Here is a 19,118-nt window from a genome sequence, read left to right as displayed (position 1 = left end):
AAGAACTTTACTTCACTTCCTCCGTAATCCCTCCTGGAAATGTAAGAAATCTACTTTGTGCACTTCCTCTGTAATCCCTCCTGGAAATGTAAGAACGTTGTGCATTTCCTCTGTAATTCCTCCTGGAAATGTATTAATTTTACTTTATGCACTTCCTCTGTAATCCCTCCTGGAAATGTAAGAACTCTACTTTGTGCACATCCCCTGTAATCCCTCCTGGAAATGTAAGGACTCCACTTTCTGCACTTCCTCGTTAATTCCCCCTGGAAATGTAAGAACTTAACTTTATGCACTTCCTCTGTAATCCCTCCTGGAAATGTAAGAACTTTACTTTTGCACTTCCTCTGTAATCCCACCTGGAAATGTAAGAACTCTACTTTATGCACTTCCTCTGTAATCTCTCCTGGAAATGTAAGAACTTTACTTTATGCACTTCCTCTGTAATCCCTCCTGGAAATGTAAGACCTTTACTTTATGCACTTCCTCTGTAATCTCTCCTGGAAATGTAAGAAATCTACTTTGTGCTCTTCCTCTGTAATCCCTCCTGGAAATGTAAGAACATTGTGCATTTCCTCTGTAATTCCTCCTGGAAATGTAAGAACTTTACTTTCTGCACTTCCCCTGTAATCCCTCCTGGAAATGTAAGGACTCTACTTTCTGCACTTCCCCTGTAATCCGTCCTGGAAATGTAAGAACTTTACTTTATGGACTTCCTCTGTAATTCCTCCTGGAAATATAAGAACTTTACTTTATGCACTTCCTCTGTAATCCCTCCTGGAAAAGTAAGAACTTTGCTTTATGCACTTCCTCTGTAATCCCTCCTGGAAATGTAAGAACTTTACTTTATGCACTTCCTCTGTAATCCCTTCTGGAAATGTAAGAACTTTACTTTATGTACTTCCTCTGTAATCCCTCCTGGAAATGTAAGAAATCTACTTTGTGCACTTCCTCTGTAATCCCTCCTGGAAATGTAAGAACGTTGTGCATTTCCTCTGTAATTCCTCCTGGAAATGTAAGAACTTTACTTTCTGCACTTCCCCTGTAATCCCTCCTGGAAATGTAAGGACTCTACTTTGTGCACTTCCTCTGTAATCCCTCCTGGAAATGTAAGAACTTTACTTTGTGCACTTCCTCTGTAATCCCTCCTGGAAATGTAAGAACTTTACTTTTGCACTTCCTCTGTAATCCCTCCTGGAAATGTAAGAACTCTACTTTATGCACTTCCTCAGTAATCTCTCCTGGAAATGTAAGAACTTTACTTTATGCACTTCCTCTGTAATCCCTCCTGGAAATGTAAGACCTTTACTTTATGCACTTCCTCTGTAATCTCTCCTGGAAATGTAAGAAATCTACTTTGTGCTCTTCCTCTGTAATCCCTCCTGGAAATGTAAGAACATTGTCCATTTCCTCTGTAATTCCTCCTGGAAATGTAAGAACTTTACTTTCTGCACTTCCCCTGTAATCCCTCCTGGAAATGTAAGGACTCTACTTTGTGCACTTCCTCTGTAATCCCTCCTGGAAATGTAAGAACTTTACTTTGTGCACTTCCTCTGTAAATCCTCCTGGAAATGTAAGGACTCTACTTTGTGCACTTCCTCTTTAATTACTCCTGGAATTGTAAGAACTTTAATTTGCACTTCCTCTGTAATCCCTCCTGGAAATGTAAGAACTTTACTTTATGCACTTCCTCTGTAATCCCTCCTGGAAATGTAAGAACTTTACTTTATGCACTTCCACTGTAATCCCTCCTGGAAATGTAAGAAATCTACTTTATGCACTTCCTCTGTAATCCCTCCCGGAAATGTAAGAACTTTACTTTATGCACTTCCTCTGTAATCCCTCCTGGAAATGTAAGAACTTTACTTTATGCACTTCCTCTGTAATCCCTCCTGAAATTTAAGAACTCTACTTTGTGCACATCCCCTGTAATCCCTCCTGGAAATGTAAGAACTTTACTTTATGCACTTCCTCTGTAATCCCTCCTGGAAATGTAAGAACTTTACTTTATGCACTTCCTCTGTAATCCCTCCTGGAAATGTAAGAACTTTACTTTATGCACTTCCTCTGTAATCCCTCCTGGAAATGTAAGAACTTTACTTTATGCACTTCCTCTGTAATCCCTCCTGGAAATGTAAGAACTCTACTTTGTGCACATCCCCTGTAATCCCTCCTGGAAATGTAAGAATTTTACTTTATGCACTTCCTCCGTAAATCCTCCTGGAAAAGTAAGAACTCTACTTTGTGCATATCCCCTGTAATCCCTCCTGGAAATGTAAGAACTTTACTTTATGCACTTCCTCTGTAATCCCTCCTGGAAATGTAAGAATTTTACTTTATGCACTTTCTCTGTAATCCCTCCTGGAAATGTAAGAATTTTACTTTTTGCACTTCCTCTGTAAATCCTACTGGAAATGTAAGAACTCTACTTTGTGCACATCCCCTGTAATCCCTCCTGGAAATGTAAGAACTTTACTTTTTGCACTTCCTCTGTAATCCCTCCTGGAAATGTAAGAACTTTACTTTATGCACTTCCTCTGTAATCCCTCCTGGAAATGTAAGAACTTTACTTTGTGCACTTCCTCTGTAATCCCTCCTGGAAATGTAAGAACTCTACTTTATGCACTTCCTCTGTAATCCCTCCTGGAAATGTAAGAACTCTACTTTGTGCATTTCCTCTTTAATTCCTCATGGAAATGTAAGAACTTTACTTTATGCATTTCCTCTGTAATCCCTCCTGGAAATGTAAGAACTTTACTTTTTGCACTTCCTCTGTAAATACTCCTGGAAATGTAAGAACTCTACTTTATGCACTTCCTCTGTAATCCCTCCTGGAAATGTAAGAACTCTACTTTGTGCATTTCCTCTTTAATTCCTCATGGAAATGTAAGAACTTTACTTTATGCATTTCCTCTGTAATCCCTCCTGGAAATGTAAGAACTTTACTTTTTGCACTTCCTCTGTAAATACTCCTGGAAATGTAAGATCTCTACTTTGTGCACATCCCCTGTAATCCCTCCTGGAAATGTAAGGACTCTACTTTGTGCACTTCCTCTGTAATCCCTCCTGGAAATGTAAGGACTCTACTTTCTGCACTTCCTCTTTAATTCCTCATGGAAATGTAAGAACTTTACTATATGCACTTCCTCTGTAATCCCTCCTGGAAATGTAAGAACTTTACTTTGTGCACTTCCTCTGTAAATCCTCCTGGAAATGTAAGGACTCTACTTTGTGCACTTCCTCTTTAATTACTCCTGGAAATGTAAGAACTTTACTTTATGCACTTCCTCTGTAATCCCCCCTGGAAATGTAAGAACTTTACTTTATGCACTTCCTCTGTAATCCCTCCTGGAAATGTAAGAACTTTACTTTATGCACTTCCACTGTAATCCCTCCTGGAAATGTAAGAAATCTACTTTGTGCACTTCCTCTGTAATCCCTCCTGGAAATGTAAGAACTTTACTTTATGCCCTTCCTCTGTAATCCCTCCTGGAAATGTAAGAACTTTACTTTATGCACTTCCTCTGTAATCCCTCCTGGAAATGTAAGAAATCTACTTTGTGCACTTCCTCTGTAATCCCTCCTGGAAATGTAAGAACGTTGTGCATTTCCTCTGTAATTCCTCCTGGAAATGTAAGAACTTTAGTTTATGCACTTCCTCTGTAATCCCTCCTGGAAATGTAAGAACTTTACTTTATGCACTTCCTCTGTAATCCCTCCTGGAAATGTAAGAACTTTACTTTTTGCACTTCCTCTGTAAATACTCCTGGAAATGTAACGACTGTACTTTGTGCGCTTCCTCTTTAATTTCTCATGGAAATGTAAGAACTTTACTATACGCACTTCCTCTGTAATCCCTCCTGGAAATGTAAGGACTAGTGTTGAGCGAACATGCTCGACACTGCTCGGTACTCGCCCGAGCATCACGCTACTCGGGATGTTCGGCGAGCACCGAGCATTTCCGGGTTACTCGGGCGGGAGCTCGGGTCCCCGCCCTGCATGTTTGGCGCTCTTTACAGAGCCAATGAACATGCAGGGATTGCCAGCCAGTCACTGTAATGCCGCAGCCATGTTGTTTGTTGGCATTACAGTGATTGGCTGGCCACACAGCATCACCTCGAGTATTTAAAACCGGGTGCCGCCATCTTGGACACAGTCGCTCCGGATCAGACAGTGTAGGGACAGCGCTGCTGATTTAGGGAGAGATATATCCTGCAAAATAGTTAGTGTAGGGTCTGTAAAGGCTGCCAGATCAAACAAACAGTCCTTCTCAGGACTAATATCCATCCCATGTATATCAGGCAGGCAGGCAGGCTGTATAGGAGACGCAGTGGTTATACCAGCAAACGCTGCATTACAGTCCTGTGTGCTGCTCCTGTTGCTGAAATTGCTGGACTTAGCTCCAGGTCCCGGGGGCCAGGAAAAATCCTTTTTTTTATCAAAATCCTCTTTTTTTTTCCTCCTTCACAATGTACAAATACCCATCTTATTAACCTTTTGGTGTCCCGTCCCCCCCCCCAAAAAAAAGTGTGCCTCTGATTTTTCAGACACAAATATATCTGTTGAAAATAGTCTGGTGTAGGCCAGAGAAACAGAAGTGTGGTTTTGCAGTTCTATGGGCCATTTGTATCTAAAAAACAGTTTGAGTGTGTCGCTCACAGTTCAGCCGCAAATATATATATATTTTAAAAAGCCTGGTATACACCAGTAAATTATTACTGTGGTTTTGATGTTCCACGGTAAAACATCTCTATTATCCTGTTTTTGGCATTTTTTGCTGTATAAAAATAATAATAGTGTCTCCCTGATTTTTCAGACACAAATATATCTGTTGAAAATAGTCTGGTGTAGGCCAGAGAGACAGAAGTGTGCTTTTGCTGTTCCATGGTAAAAAATCTCTATTATCCTGCTTTTTGCATTTTTTGTTGTAAAAAAAAAAAAAAATAGTGTCTCCCTGATTTTTCAGACACAAATATATCTGTTGAAAATAGTCTGGTGTAGGCCCGAGAAATACAAGTGTGGTTTTGCAGTTCCACGGTACAAACCTCTGTATTATCCACTTTTGGGCCATTTGTATCTAAAAAAAAACAGTTTGAGTGTGTCGCTCACTGTTCAGCCGCAAATATATATATATTTTAAAAAGCCTGGTATACACCAGTAAATTATTACTGTGGTTTTGATGTTCCACGGTAAAACATCTCTATTATCCTGTTTTTGGCATTTTTTGCTGTATAAAAATAATAATAGTGTCTCCCTGATTTTTCAGACACAAATATATCTGTTGAAAATAGTCTGGTGTAGGCCAGAGAGACAGAAGTGTGCTTTTGCTGTTCCACGGTAAAACATCTCTATTATCCTGTTTTTGGCATTTTTTGCTGTATAAAAATAATAATAGTGTCTCCCTGATTTTTCAGACACAAATATATCTGTTGAAAATAGTCTGGTGTAGGCCCAAGAAATACAAGTGTGGTTTTGCAGTTCCACGGTACAAACCTCTGTATTATCCACTTTTGGGCCATTTGTATCTAAATAAAACAGTTTGAGTGTGTCGCTCACTGTTCAGCCGCAAATATATATATATTTTAAAAAGCCTGGTATACACCAGTAAATTATAACTGTGGTTTTGCTGTTCCACGGTAAAAAAATCTCTATTATTCAGGTTTTGGTAGTTTTTTCCGTAAAGAAAAACAGTAGTCTCCTAACTGTTGTGACACAAAAATATATCTGTTGAAAATAGTCTTGTGTAGGCCCGACATCCCAGTGTGGTTTCGCAGTTCCACGGGTCAAATCGCTGTACTATCCAGTTTTGGGCCTTTGGTATCTAAAAAAAAAGCAGTTTGAGTGTGTCGCTCACTGTTCAGCCGCAAATATCTCTATTTAAAAAAGTGTGGTATACCCCAGTAAACAATAACTGTGGTTTTCCTCTGCCACGGTTCTAATCTACTCTTTATTACCCTTTTTCCATTGATAGTGCAAGTGTAAGCTATTTTACTTCATTTATAATGGGCAAGGCGCGTGGCAAGGGACATGGAAGTGGACGTTCTGTGATGGTTCGTGCAGAGGACGGGGCCGTGGCCAAGGTGAAAATGTGCCACAACCAACAGCCACACCTTCTCGCTCCCACTTCTTGACCGAATTACTAGGGAAGCACAGAACAACACCAGTATTGAGAACTGATCAGTGTGAACAGGTTATTAATTGGATAGCAGACAATACTTCCAGTTACCTGGGCACCACCACCTCCGGTCTGTCTTCCACACGGTCAACTCTTAGTAGCCGTGAGTCTCGACCGCATACTCCTCCTCACCCTGATGCTCCTTCCTCCCACCATGCCGAGTGTCGTCAGACAGCAAGTGATCCCACACTTGGACACTCTGAAGAGCTGTTCACTGGTCCATTTCCATATTTGGGCCCCTCGCCTGATACGCTTGAAGTGGTGGCAGAGGAGATCCCATGTTGCGATGCCCAAATATTTGAACAGCCACGGCCACAGGAAGTCGACGTTGGCAATCTGTCACAAGAGGTGGACGATGACGAGACACAATTGCCAGGAAGTGAGGAGGAGGATCGTGGTGCGCAAGTGGAAGAGGAGGAGGTGGTGGATGATCTAGTAACTGACCCAACGTGGAAGGAGGACATGCAGAGTGAGGCCAGCAGCACACAGGGGGAGGGAGGCAGAGTACCCCAACAGGCAGGAAGAAGCAGTGTGGTGGCCGCAGACAGAAGGCAGGCAACCGTTCCCCGTAACACCAACACGAGGGACGTTGCCAGTACAAGCGGTAGGTCTTCCAGAGTCTGGAATTTTTTTAAAGACTCTGCTGATAACCCCAAAAAGGCCATATGTTCCACCTGCCATGCCAGCATCAGCAGGGGTGACAAAACTACCAGCCTGACCACCACCAGCATGATCAGGCACATGGCAGCAAAGCACCCGACTTTGTGGGGCGAAACCCAGGGTCCACGACAAGTGTCAGCGGGTGTCACCACTGCTTCTTCCACTGTTGTGCGTGCAATAGAACCCCCTGTTGTGTGTGCAAGGCAATCCCCTGTCCATACTGCATGTAAAAATGCCCCCTCCTCTCAGTCTTCACTTGTTATGGCAGTTTCTCAAGAAACAGCATCAACGTCCACGTCCACGTCCCACCGCAGCATTCAATTGTCCATATCCCAGACCTTTGAACGAAAGCGGAAATTCGCAGCTAACGCCCCACAGGCCACAGTCCTAAATTCGCACATTTCACGACTGCTTGCATTGGAAATGCTGCCTTTTAGGCTGGTGGAGACGGAATCCTTCCGCAATCTTATGGCGGTGGCCGTCCCTCGGTACTCGGTCCCCAGCCGACACTATTTTGCCCGGTGTGCCATCCCCGCACTACACAAGCACGTGTCCCAAAGCATCTGCCGTGCCCTCAACAACGCAGTTACTGGGAGAGTCCACCTGACAACGGACACGTGGACAAGTGCTTGTGGCCAGGGACGGTACATCTCTCTGACGGCACACTGGGTAAACATAGTGGAAGCCGGGACCCAGTCGGACCTTGGGACGGAACACATCCTCCCCACACCGAGGATTGCGGGCCCTATGTCAGTCAGAGTTGCCCCCACAGTGTACAGCTCCTGCGCATCCTCCTCCTCCTCCTCATGTTCAGCCTCCATCTCAGATATCACCACATCAGTTACAAGCTGGAAGCATTGCAGTACTGCCTCCGCCAAGCGGCAACAGGCTGTGCTGAAACTCATAAGCTTAGGTGATAAACCTCACACTGCTTGTGAGTTGTGGACAGCTGTGAAAGAGCAGGCAGATCTGTGGCTGAGACCGCTGAACCTACATCCCGGCATGGTCGTGTGTGACAATGGCCTTAACCTGGTGGCGGCTCTGAGGCGAGGTGAGATCACACACGTACCATGCCTGGCTCATGTGCTTAACCTCGTGGTTCAGCGGTTTCTTAAATCGTACCCCGAGTTGTCAGATCTGCTCGTGAAAGTACGCCGCCTGTCAGCTCATTTTCGCAAGTCGGCTACAGCTTCCGCCGCCCTTGCTGTGTTGCAGCAGCGTTTGCAGCTTCCGGCACACCGACTGGTGTGTGATGTCCCCACATGCTGGAACTCTACCCTCCACATGTTGCAAAGGATTTGTGAGCAGAAGAGAGCAGTTGTGGAGTACCAGCTGCAACAAGGCCGTCGATATTCAGGTCAGACTCCACACATAAGACTTCAGGAGTGGACCTGGATGTCTGACATATGTACCATCCTGACAAACTTTGAGTAGATCAGGGGGAACCAGTGGAACCAGTGGATGTCGTGTATCTCGACTTCTCAAAAGCGTTCGATAGCGTGCCACATAATAGGTTGGTATACAAAATGAGAATGATGGGGCTGGAGGAAAATGTCTGCAAGTGGGTAGCAAACTGGCTAAAGGATAGAAGGCAGAGGGTGGTTATAAATGGAATATACTCAGATTGGGTAAGCGTCACTAGTGGGTTACCACAGGGGTCTGTACTAGGCCCAATGTTATTTAATATCTTTATTAACGACATAGTCAACGGGATAAATAGTAAAATATCAATATTAGCAGATGACACAAAGTTATGTAAAACAATTAATACAAAAGAGGACAGTGCAGACCTACAGAGGGATTTGGATAAGCTGGGTAGGTGGAGCATTAAATGGCAAATGAGGTTTAACGAGGAGAAATGTAAGGTCATACATATGGGAAGGAAAAATGGAAGTCACCAGTACTCACTGAATGGGAAATCATTGGGGAATTCAGAGATGGAGAAGGACTTGGGCATCTTGATTGATAGCAAACTAAATTGGAGTGCTCAAAGTCAGGCCGCTGCTGTAAGGGCAAACAGGGTAATGGGATGTATCAGAAGAGGTATAGCTGCAAAGGATGAGAACATTGTTCTTCCACTGTACAAAGCACTGGTCAGACCACACTTGGAATACTGTGCTCAGTTATGGGCCCCAATATATAGAAAGGATATAAATGAGCTTGAAAAGGTACAAAGGAGTGCAACAAAATTAATAAAGGGAATGGAGGGACTGCAATACCCAGAGAGGTTGGCAAAACTAGGACTATTCAGCCTGGAAAAGAGAAGGTTGAGGGGGGACATAATAAATGTGTACAAATATGTTAGGGGACAGTATAGAGATCTTGCCCGAGATTTGTTCAAAAGGAGGGATATTACGGTAACAAGAGGGCATTCACTAAGACTGGAAGAGAAAAGGTTTCAGCACCAGCATAGGAAGGGGTTCTTTACGGTAAGAGCAGTGAGAATATGGAATTCACTGAGTGAGGAGACGGTAATGTCGGATTCACTACACCAGTTCAAGCGGGGACTGGATGCATTTCTAGATACCAGGCAGATTTCAGCGTATACTTAAAAATAAAATAAAATAGTAGGTTGATACAGGGATTTATTCTGACTGCTGGTTTCAGAGTCGGGAGGGAATTTTTCCTCAGGTGAAGATTGGCTAAATCATTTGGGGTTTTTGCCCTCCTCTGGATCAACTTTAGCAATTACAGAACTAACAGGTCGAACTTGATGGACGCAAGTCTTTATTCGGCTTTACAAACTATGTTACTATGTTACTATGGTAACAGTGTTATCACAGACAGCACATGGATGGCAATGCCAGCTGTCAGCGATGTCATGGACCCATAGATCTGACTGGAGAATTTTCATCAACCACTAGGATAAAAAACGGACACTACGCGGTTTTCAAAAAAAAAAAATGACATGTGGACGACTCCACAGATTATATTGTGTATGTGATCTATCCGTAACAAATATGGAGAGGACACAAACATGAAAAACAGACGTCTGAATGAGGCCAAAGATATATGTTTCCACCCTGATAAGGGAGCGAGAAATATCTATTTCAGATTTGCCAATGAGTCCATGGCAGAAAATTCCAGTTAACCCCTTTATCACCTCAGGTTTTTCCGTTTTTGCGCTTTCATTTTTTGCTCCCCTTCTTCCCAGAGCCATAACTTTTTTATTTTTCCGTCAATATGGCCATGTGAGGGCTTGTTTTATTGTGGGATGAGTTATTCTTTTGAACACCACCATTGATTTTACCATATTGTGCACTGGAAAATGGGAAAAATATCCAAGTGCAGTGAAATGGCAAAAAAAGTGCAATTCCACAAAAGTTTTTTTTTTACCATGTTCAGTAAATGCTAACACTGACCGGCCATTATGATTCTCCAGGTCATTACGAGTTCGTAGTTACCAAACATGTGGAGCTTCTATTTTATTTAAGGGGTGAAATCAAAATTCAAAGCTTGTAAAAAAAAATAATCATTTTTCCGAGACCCGTAGCGTCTCCATTTTTCGTGATCTAGAGCCGGGTCAGGGGTTATTTTTTGCGCACTGAGCTGACATCTTTATTGATACCGTTTTGGTGTAGATATGATGTTATGATCGCCTGTTATTACACTTTAATGCAATGTTGCGGCGACCAAAACAACTTAATTTTGGAGTTTTGTTTTTTTCCTCGTTATACAGTTTACTGATCGAAGTCATTCTTCTTATATATTGATAGATCGGGCGATTCTAAATGCGGCGATACCAAACGTGGATTTTTGATTGTTTTATTTTGAATGGGGTAAAAGGGGGGTGATTTGAACTTTTAAATATTTTTTTTTACTTTTTACCTGCTTCAATAGTCTCCTTAGCAGACTAGAAGCTGTGATCTTCCGATCGCTTGTGTTACACAAATGGCCGCCTGAGGCAGCAGATGCTCAATTGAGACCTCAGTAGCCGAGATCTCAGGAGACATTTGCTTGGTTTGGCTTTCTACTTCTTTATCTAACTGTATTGCCCTCTGTATCATCCATTCTGTATGGACTGCCCTGTACTCATATTGGACATTTATGCATTTAGTAGGGCTTAAGGGGATTATTGTGCTTGTTACCCATCAAATCTGTAGATGCGCTCACTAATTAGACTTTGTTTAGGGCAATTTTAAAGTATAATATTGATAACGGTCCTGCACAGTGACAAGATTATGTTACAGGATTCTGGACAAATGTACAATGCCAGTCATTCAAGGGTTAATTCTTTGGAACACTGAGAGAGACTTTCTAGCCAGTGAAGCACCAGTAATGAACACCTGTGGTAACTACGGCAACTGTGCTGATGTCATAAACACATACATCTATGATATAGAAGATGATTCCGGAACCACAGGTCATTCAGCCGTATGAAGCGCCGTACTTGATGTGTCTGGAGACCTGGAGCTTCATCACTCCACAACCTGTAAGGGAGGAAGGGGATACGGCCTAGCCAGCCAGATCAACCATACCGCCTAGCCAGCCAGACCAGCCATACCGCCTAGCCAGCCAGATCAGCCATACCGCCTAGCCAGCCAGATCAGCCATATCGCCTAGCCAGCCAGATCAAACTAACCCTAGCGATCAATGGGGTGACAGATGTTGCAGCCAGATCTCCCTCACGTCCGGTACTAGTTGCCTTCACCTTTATGTGTACGGCCTGGAGATGTCACATTAGACTTCTCCATATGGTGCTCACACAGGGCACCTACTTTGACCTTCTCCATTACTGTCTGTTTTCTGATGATGTAATGTGTAACTTGTGTGACTATGTGATGTCACTGCTATCATATCTATAGTGGATGTATATTATGTCTCACTGTAAATATGATAGAATGTACAAATTCTAGTACAATTTGCTGTTACTTGTTGGCACTATCCTTCTAAGCCCGAGGGATGGGCAAGTCCTCCAGCCATGGTTCCCTAGAGGTTTCCTCCACAGGGGGTTTTCCTCTCCTGAGTGCTGACGGATGATTCTTCGTGAGTCGGAGGTTTGCCATTTTCAGTGTCTTTTTCATAGCAATTGGCTGATTCTAAATTTCAGACACTGAATGAAATAATATGATTTGTAATAAAATTTGGTCTATTTAACATTCACTAAAAGTGTTTTGTGCATTTCTTTCACAATCTTGGGTTGGTGGGATTTTCTTGGGAATCAGGATCCAGCATCTATGATCAAGCCATGAAGCCGGATATGGAGTCAGAGCATTGTTAGCCCTGTGCTTGAAGACAGAATGGAGCAGAAATGACAAAGTGTTACTGCACAAGTAGCACAAGTTCACAATCTTCCTTGCATTCAGATAATGGAGGTGGCTGCTGCAGAAAAACATACCCACAGCATGATACTGCAACCACCATGTTTCACTGTGGGGATGGTGTTCTTGGGGTGATAAGCTGTTGGTTTGGTGCCAGACATAGCATTTACCTTGGTGGCCAAAAAGTTCAATTTTGGTCTCATCTGACCACAGCACATTCCTCCATATATTTTGGGAGTCTCCCACATGTCTTTTGGCAAACTCAAATCGACCCTTACAATTTTTAAGTAAAAGCTTTTTTTCTGCCCACTGAAAGAGACAACTGTAAACTGGACAAGGGGATCAGAGGATGCCCGCAAGCTCGGACACTGAGTTTTCAGCTCCTGCAGTGTCAGTGTGTGCAGGGCTGAGGATTCAATATAGGCAGTGCTGTCAATCATTGTAAGGGGAGGGGCAGAGGATGGTAATTAAGCGTGGGGTGTAAATGCTGTTTTTGCATAAAAATATCATCTGTACCTAAAGTATAATTTTTTTTATAGGGGCCAAGATTCCTATACAAATCCATAAATGATTTGAGTATTGGGGTGACAGACTCCCTTTAAGAAACTGAGACCACCCCATTAACTGGTTGTAGAAAAAACATGAAAAGTGTGAATTAACCTGACAGGTAAATTACAAAAAGGAGATAAATACCAATGGAAATTCTTTGAAAATGTGATCAGTTTATTTTTATTAAGCATAAAACACGTTTTCCTGGAATATCCCTGTGTTTCCAAATAAATACTAGTAGCGCAGTGAAGGATGGACATGGTGGAACAGGTTTCTATTAAAGTGCTTGAGCATATATTATGGATGCACCAAAATTCTGTAGTATAATAAAGCCTGCATCTTGGAGGGTTTCGTCCATATCTGGAGTAATATTAATAAAAATGTGGAGTTGGTGCATCCCTAGTATACTGCTATATCACTAGTGACACAATGGGACACACATAAAGCACTGTGTGCTGCCACCTAGACAGGGTAGCTGCTCAGCAGTGAGGGGTGCGGATTCGGCACAGATTGTCTATGATGACAGATATGTTGAGCTGTCCTCCACATTTATCTGATCGAAACTAGAGGGCTCCACAGCAAACAATCTTAGCATATCCAGTTCTAGGGGATGCATGCAGCCACTGATCACCAGGGAATGAAGAGGACCTCCAAAGTCAACAGTGCTGAGTTGCTGCAGAGTGCCCGCACCAAGGGGCATACATAAGATTCATGGGTCCCCATAGCAGAAGTTCTAATTGTCCCCCCGCCCCCTTCCCAAAACAAAAATATAAAAAATTCTTGGGGTCATAGAAGAGCAGATCTCACAACTTTCCAACCTTTACATAGTAATTTTCCTCCTGCTGAAGTGCTAGATTCCTTTTTCATTGCCCCATAAATATGATGCCAACAAAAGTTTCCCCCAAACACAGTATGATATCCCCATGGTGAATTCCTCCACATGTGCAGTATGATGACCCTACTGTACCCCACCTCAACTCCCAGGGCAAAGTATGGTGACCCCAACACTTTATGATCCCCACACCTGTGATCCCCACACAGCCCTCCATGCAGTATAGTGGGCCTAGCATACAGTATATGGCCCCACACCTCTCCACACTCCACAGAGTATAATGCACTCCCCATGATCCTCCACAGTATAACACATTCATCATGGTCCTCCACAGTATAATGCATTCACCATGGTCCTTCACAGAGTATAATTCACTCGCCATGGTCCTCCACACAGTATAATGCACTCGTCATGGTCCTTCACACAGTATAATGCACTCGCCATGGTAATGCACACAGTATAATGCATTCGTCATGGTCCTCCACACAGTATAATGCACTCGCCATGGTCCTGCACACAGTATAATGCACTCGCCATGGTCCTGCACACAGTATAATGCACTCGTCATGGTCCTCCACACAGTATAATGCACTCGCTATGGTCCTGCACACAGTATAATACACTCCCCATGGTCCTCCACGCAGTATAATACACTCCCTATGGTCCTCCACACAGTATAATGCAGTCCCCATGGACCTCCACGCAGTATAATGCACTCCCTATGGTCTTCCAAGCAGTATAATGCACTCCCTAGGGTACTTCACACAGTATAATACGCTCTCCATGGTCCTGCACGCAGTATAATGCACTCCCTATGGTCCTCCACGCAGTATAATGCACTCCATATGGTCCTCCACTCAGAATAATGCACTCCTTATGGTCCTCCACGCAGTATAATGCACTCCCTATGGTCCTCCACACAGTATAATATGCTTCCCATGGTCCTCCACACAGTATAATGCACTCCCCATGGTCCTCGACAGTATAATGCATTCACCATCTTCCTCCACACAGTATAATGCACTCGCCATAGTCCTCCACACAGTATAATGCACTAACAATGGTCCTCCACTCAGTATAATGCTCTCCCCATGGTCCTCCACACAGTATAAGACACTTCCCATGGTTCTCCACACAGTATAATGCACTCGCCATGGTCCTCCACACAATATAATGCACTCGCCATGGTCCCCCACACAGTATAATGCATTCGCCATGGTCCTCAACACAGTATAATGCACTCCCCATGGTCCTCAACACAGTATAATGCACTCCCTATGGTCCTCCACACAGTATAATGCAGTCCCCATGGTCTTCCACGCAGTATAATGAACTCCCCATGGTCCTCCACGTAGTATAATGCACTCCCTATGGTCCTCCACGCAGCATAATGCACTCCCTATGGTCCTCCACGCAGTATAATGAACTCCCCATGGTCCTCCACGCAGTATAATGCACTCCCCATGGTCCTCCATGCAGTATAATGCAGTCCCCATGGTCCTCCACGCAGTATAATGAACTCCCCATGGTCCTCCACGCAGTATAATGCACTCCCCATGGTCCTACACGCAGTATAATGCACTCCCCATGGTCCTCAACACAGTATAATGCACTCCCTATGGTCCTCCACACAGTATAATGCAGTCCCCATGGTCTTCCACGCAGTATAATGAACTCCCCATGGTCCTCCACGCAGTATAATGCACTCCCTATGGTCCTCCACGCAGCATAATGCACTCCTTATGGTCCTCCACGCAGTATAATGAACTCCCCATGGTCCTCCACGCAGTACAATGCACTCCCTATGGTCCTCCATGCAGTATAATGCACTCCCCATGGTCCTCCACGCAGTATAATGCAGTCCCCATGGTCCTCCACGCAGTATAATGAACTCCCCATGGTCCTCCACGCAGTATAATGCACTCCCCATGGTCCTCCACGCAGTATAATGCACTCCCCATGGTCCTCAACACAGTATAATGCACTCCCTATGGTCCTCCACACAGTATAATGCAGTCCCCATGGTCTTCCACGCAGTATAATGAACTCCCCATGGTCCTCCACGCAGTATAATGCAGTCCCCATGGTCCTCCACGCAGTATAATGAACTCCCCATGGTCCTCCACACAGTATAATGCACTCCCCATGGTCCTCCACGCAGTATAATGCACTCCCCATGGTCCTCAACACAGTATAATGCACTCCCTATGGTCCTCCACACAGTATAATGCAGTCCCCATGGTCTTCCACGCAGTATAATGAACTCCCCATGGTCCTCCACGCAGTATAATGCACTCCCTATGGTCCTCCACGCAGCATAATGCACTCCCTATGGTCCTCCACGCAGTATAATGAACTCCCCATGGTCCTCCACGCAGTACAATGCACTCCCTATGGTCCTCCATGCAGTATAATGCAGTCCCCATGGTCCTCCACGCAGTATAATGAACTCCCCATGGTCCTCCACGCAGTATAATGCACTCCCCATGGTCCTCCACGCAGTATAATGCACTCCCCATGGTCTTTCACCAAGTATAATGCACTCCCTATGGTCCTCCACACAGTATAATGAACTCCCCATAGTCCTCTACACAGTATAATGCACTGTCCATGGTCCTACATGCAGTATAATGAACTCCCCATGGTCTTTCACGCAGTATAATGCACTCCCTATGGTCCTCCACACAGTATAATATGCTTCCCATGGTCCTCCACGCAGTATAATGCACTCCCCATGGTCCTCGACAGTATAATGCATTCACCATCTTCCTCCACACAGTATAATGCACTCGCCATAGTCCTCCACACAGTATAATGCACTAACAATGGTCCTCCACTCAGTATAATGCTCTCCCCATTGTCCTCCACACAGTATAAGACACTTCCCATGGTTCTCCACACAGTATAATGCACTCGCCATGGTCCTCCACACAATATAATGCACTCGCCATGGTCCCCCACACAGTATAATGCACTCGCCATGGTCCTCAACACAGTATAATGCACTCGCCATGGTCCTCAACACAGTATAATGCACTCCCTATGGTCCTCCACACAGTATAATGCAGTCCCCATGGTCTTCCACGCAGTATAATGAACTCCCCATGGTCCTCCACGCAGTATAATGCACTCCCTATGGTCCTCCACGCAGCATAATGCACTCCCTATGGTCCTCCACGCAGTATAATGAACTCCCCATGGTCCTCCACGCAGTATAATGCACTCCCTATGGTCCTCCACGCAGTATAATGCAGTCCCCATGGTCCTCCACGCAGTATAATGAACTCCCCATGGTCCTCCACGCAGTATAATGCACTCCCCATGGTCTTTCACCAAGTATAATGCACTCCCTATGGTCCGCCACACAGTATAATGAACTCCCCATAGTCCTCTACACAGTATAATGCACTGTCCATGGTCCTACATGCAGTATAATGAACTCCCCATGGTTCTCCGCGTAGTATAATGCACTCCCCATTGTCCTCAACACAGTATAGTGCACCCCATGGTCCTGTAAGAAGTATAATGCAGCCCCCCAGAGGGTAAAACGCAGCTCCCCCTCCACCATAGGGTAAAATGCAGCCCCAGTCCTCCAGTATTATCAGTATACACTGATTTAAAAATGAATAAATAAATACATACTTACCCCTCCTCATTCTTGGCTGCTTCAGTCTCTGCACCGCGTCTCTCTCAGCAACTCAGGAGCTGCCAGCTCCACTGTCTGACACAGCATGGCGCGTCATCATGCTGCTGCGTCAGACGCAAAGGCGTAATGATAGGAAAGGGGGGTGTCACATGATGCTCCCTCCTCCATCATTGCCGGCTCCAGGATTTCGTGGGCCCCGGGCGAAAGACTCTCAGTGGCCCCTTTAACACATACCACAATTCATGATGCAGAGATACTGCAGAGAAATATAGGTATACAACACAGGGCCCAGCCTGCTCCCTCATCCTTCACATATGCAAACACACACACACACAGTACACAGACACGCACGCACACACACAGTACACAGTACACAGACATGCACACACACAGTACCCAGACATGCTCACACACACACAGTACGCAGACATGCACACACACAGTACACAGACATGCACACACACACACACAGTACCCAGACATGCTCACACACACACAGTAGGCAGACATGCACACACACAGTACACAGACATGCACACACACACAGTACCCAGACATGCACACACACAGTACACAGACATGCACACACACAGTACACAGACATGCAAACACACACAGTACACAGACATGCACACACACAGTACACAGACATGCACACACACACAGTACCCAGACATGCACACACACAGTACACAGACATGCACACACACAGTACACAGATGCTCACACACACACAGTACGCAGACATGTGCGCACACAGTACACAGATGCTCACACACACAGTACACAGACATGCGCACACACAGTACACAGATGCTCACACACACATAGTATGCAGACATGCACGCACACACAGTATGCAGACATACATACATAGTACGCAGATATGCACACACACACTCAGTACGCAGACATGCGCACACACAGTACACAGATGCACACACACATAGTACGCAGACATGCGCGCACACACAGTACGCAGATGCACACACAGTATGCAGACATACATACACAGTACGCAGATATGCACACACACACTCAGTACGCAGACATGCATGCACACAGTACGCAGACATGCACACACACAGTACACAGACATGCATGCACACAGTACTCAGACATGCACACACACAGTACACAGACATGCACGCACACGGTACGCAGACATGCACGCACACGGTACGCAGACATGCACGCACACGGTACGCAGACATGCACACACACAGTACACAGACATGCACGCACACAGTACGCAGACATGCACACACACAGTACACAGACATGCACGCACACGGTACGCAGACATGCACACACACGGTACGCAGACATGCACGCACACGGTACGCAGACATGCACGCACACGGTACACAGACATACACACACACACATGGTACACAGATATGCACACATACATTACGCAGACACGCACATACACAGATACGTACACATACAGACATACTTACATATTTAAACACATTCTTAAAAACACATAAAACAGACATAAATATATATACACAGTCATACATACAAGACACATTAGAAATATATTTAACCCCTTAAGGACTGAGCCACTTTGTAGGTTAATGACCGGGCATTATTTTTTTAAATATGACCACTGTCACTTTATGAGGTAATAACTCTGGAACGCTTCAACTGATCGCACTGATTCTGAAATAGTTTTTTTGTGACATATTTTACTTCATGATAGTGGTACAATTTATGCGATATGACTTGCGTTTATTTGTGAAAAAAATGGAAATTTGGCGAAAATGTTGAAAATTTTGCAATTTTCAAACTTAGAATTGTTATGCCTTTAAGTCAGATAGATATGTAACACAAAATAGTTAATAACTAATATTTCCCATATGTCTACTTTACATCAGCATTTTGGAAACAAAATTTTTTTTGTTAGAAAGTTACAAAGGTTAAAAGTTGACCAGCGATTTCTCATTTTTCCAACAAAATTTACAAAATCATTTTTTTTTAGGGACCACATCA

The sequence above is a fragment of the Phyllobates terribilis genome, unplaced genomic scaffold (genome assembly GCF_046119375.1).
Source record: "Phyllobates terribilis strain yellow unplaced genomic scaffold, ASM4611937v1 Scaffold_187__1_contigs__length_3656778, whole genome shotgun sequence".
Taxonomy (NCBI): domain Eukaryota; kingdom Metazoa; phylum Chordata; class Amphibia; order Anura; family Dendrobatidae; genus Phyllobates; species Phyllobates terribilis.
Note: the sequence above shows the minus strand (reverse complement) of the source record.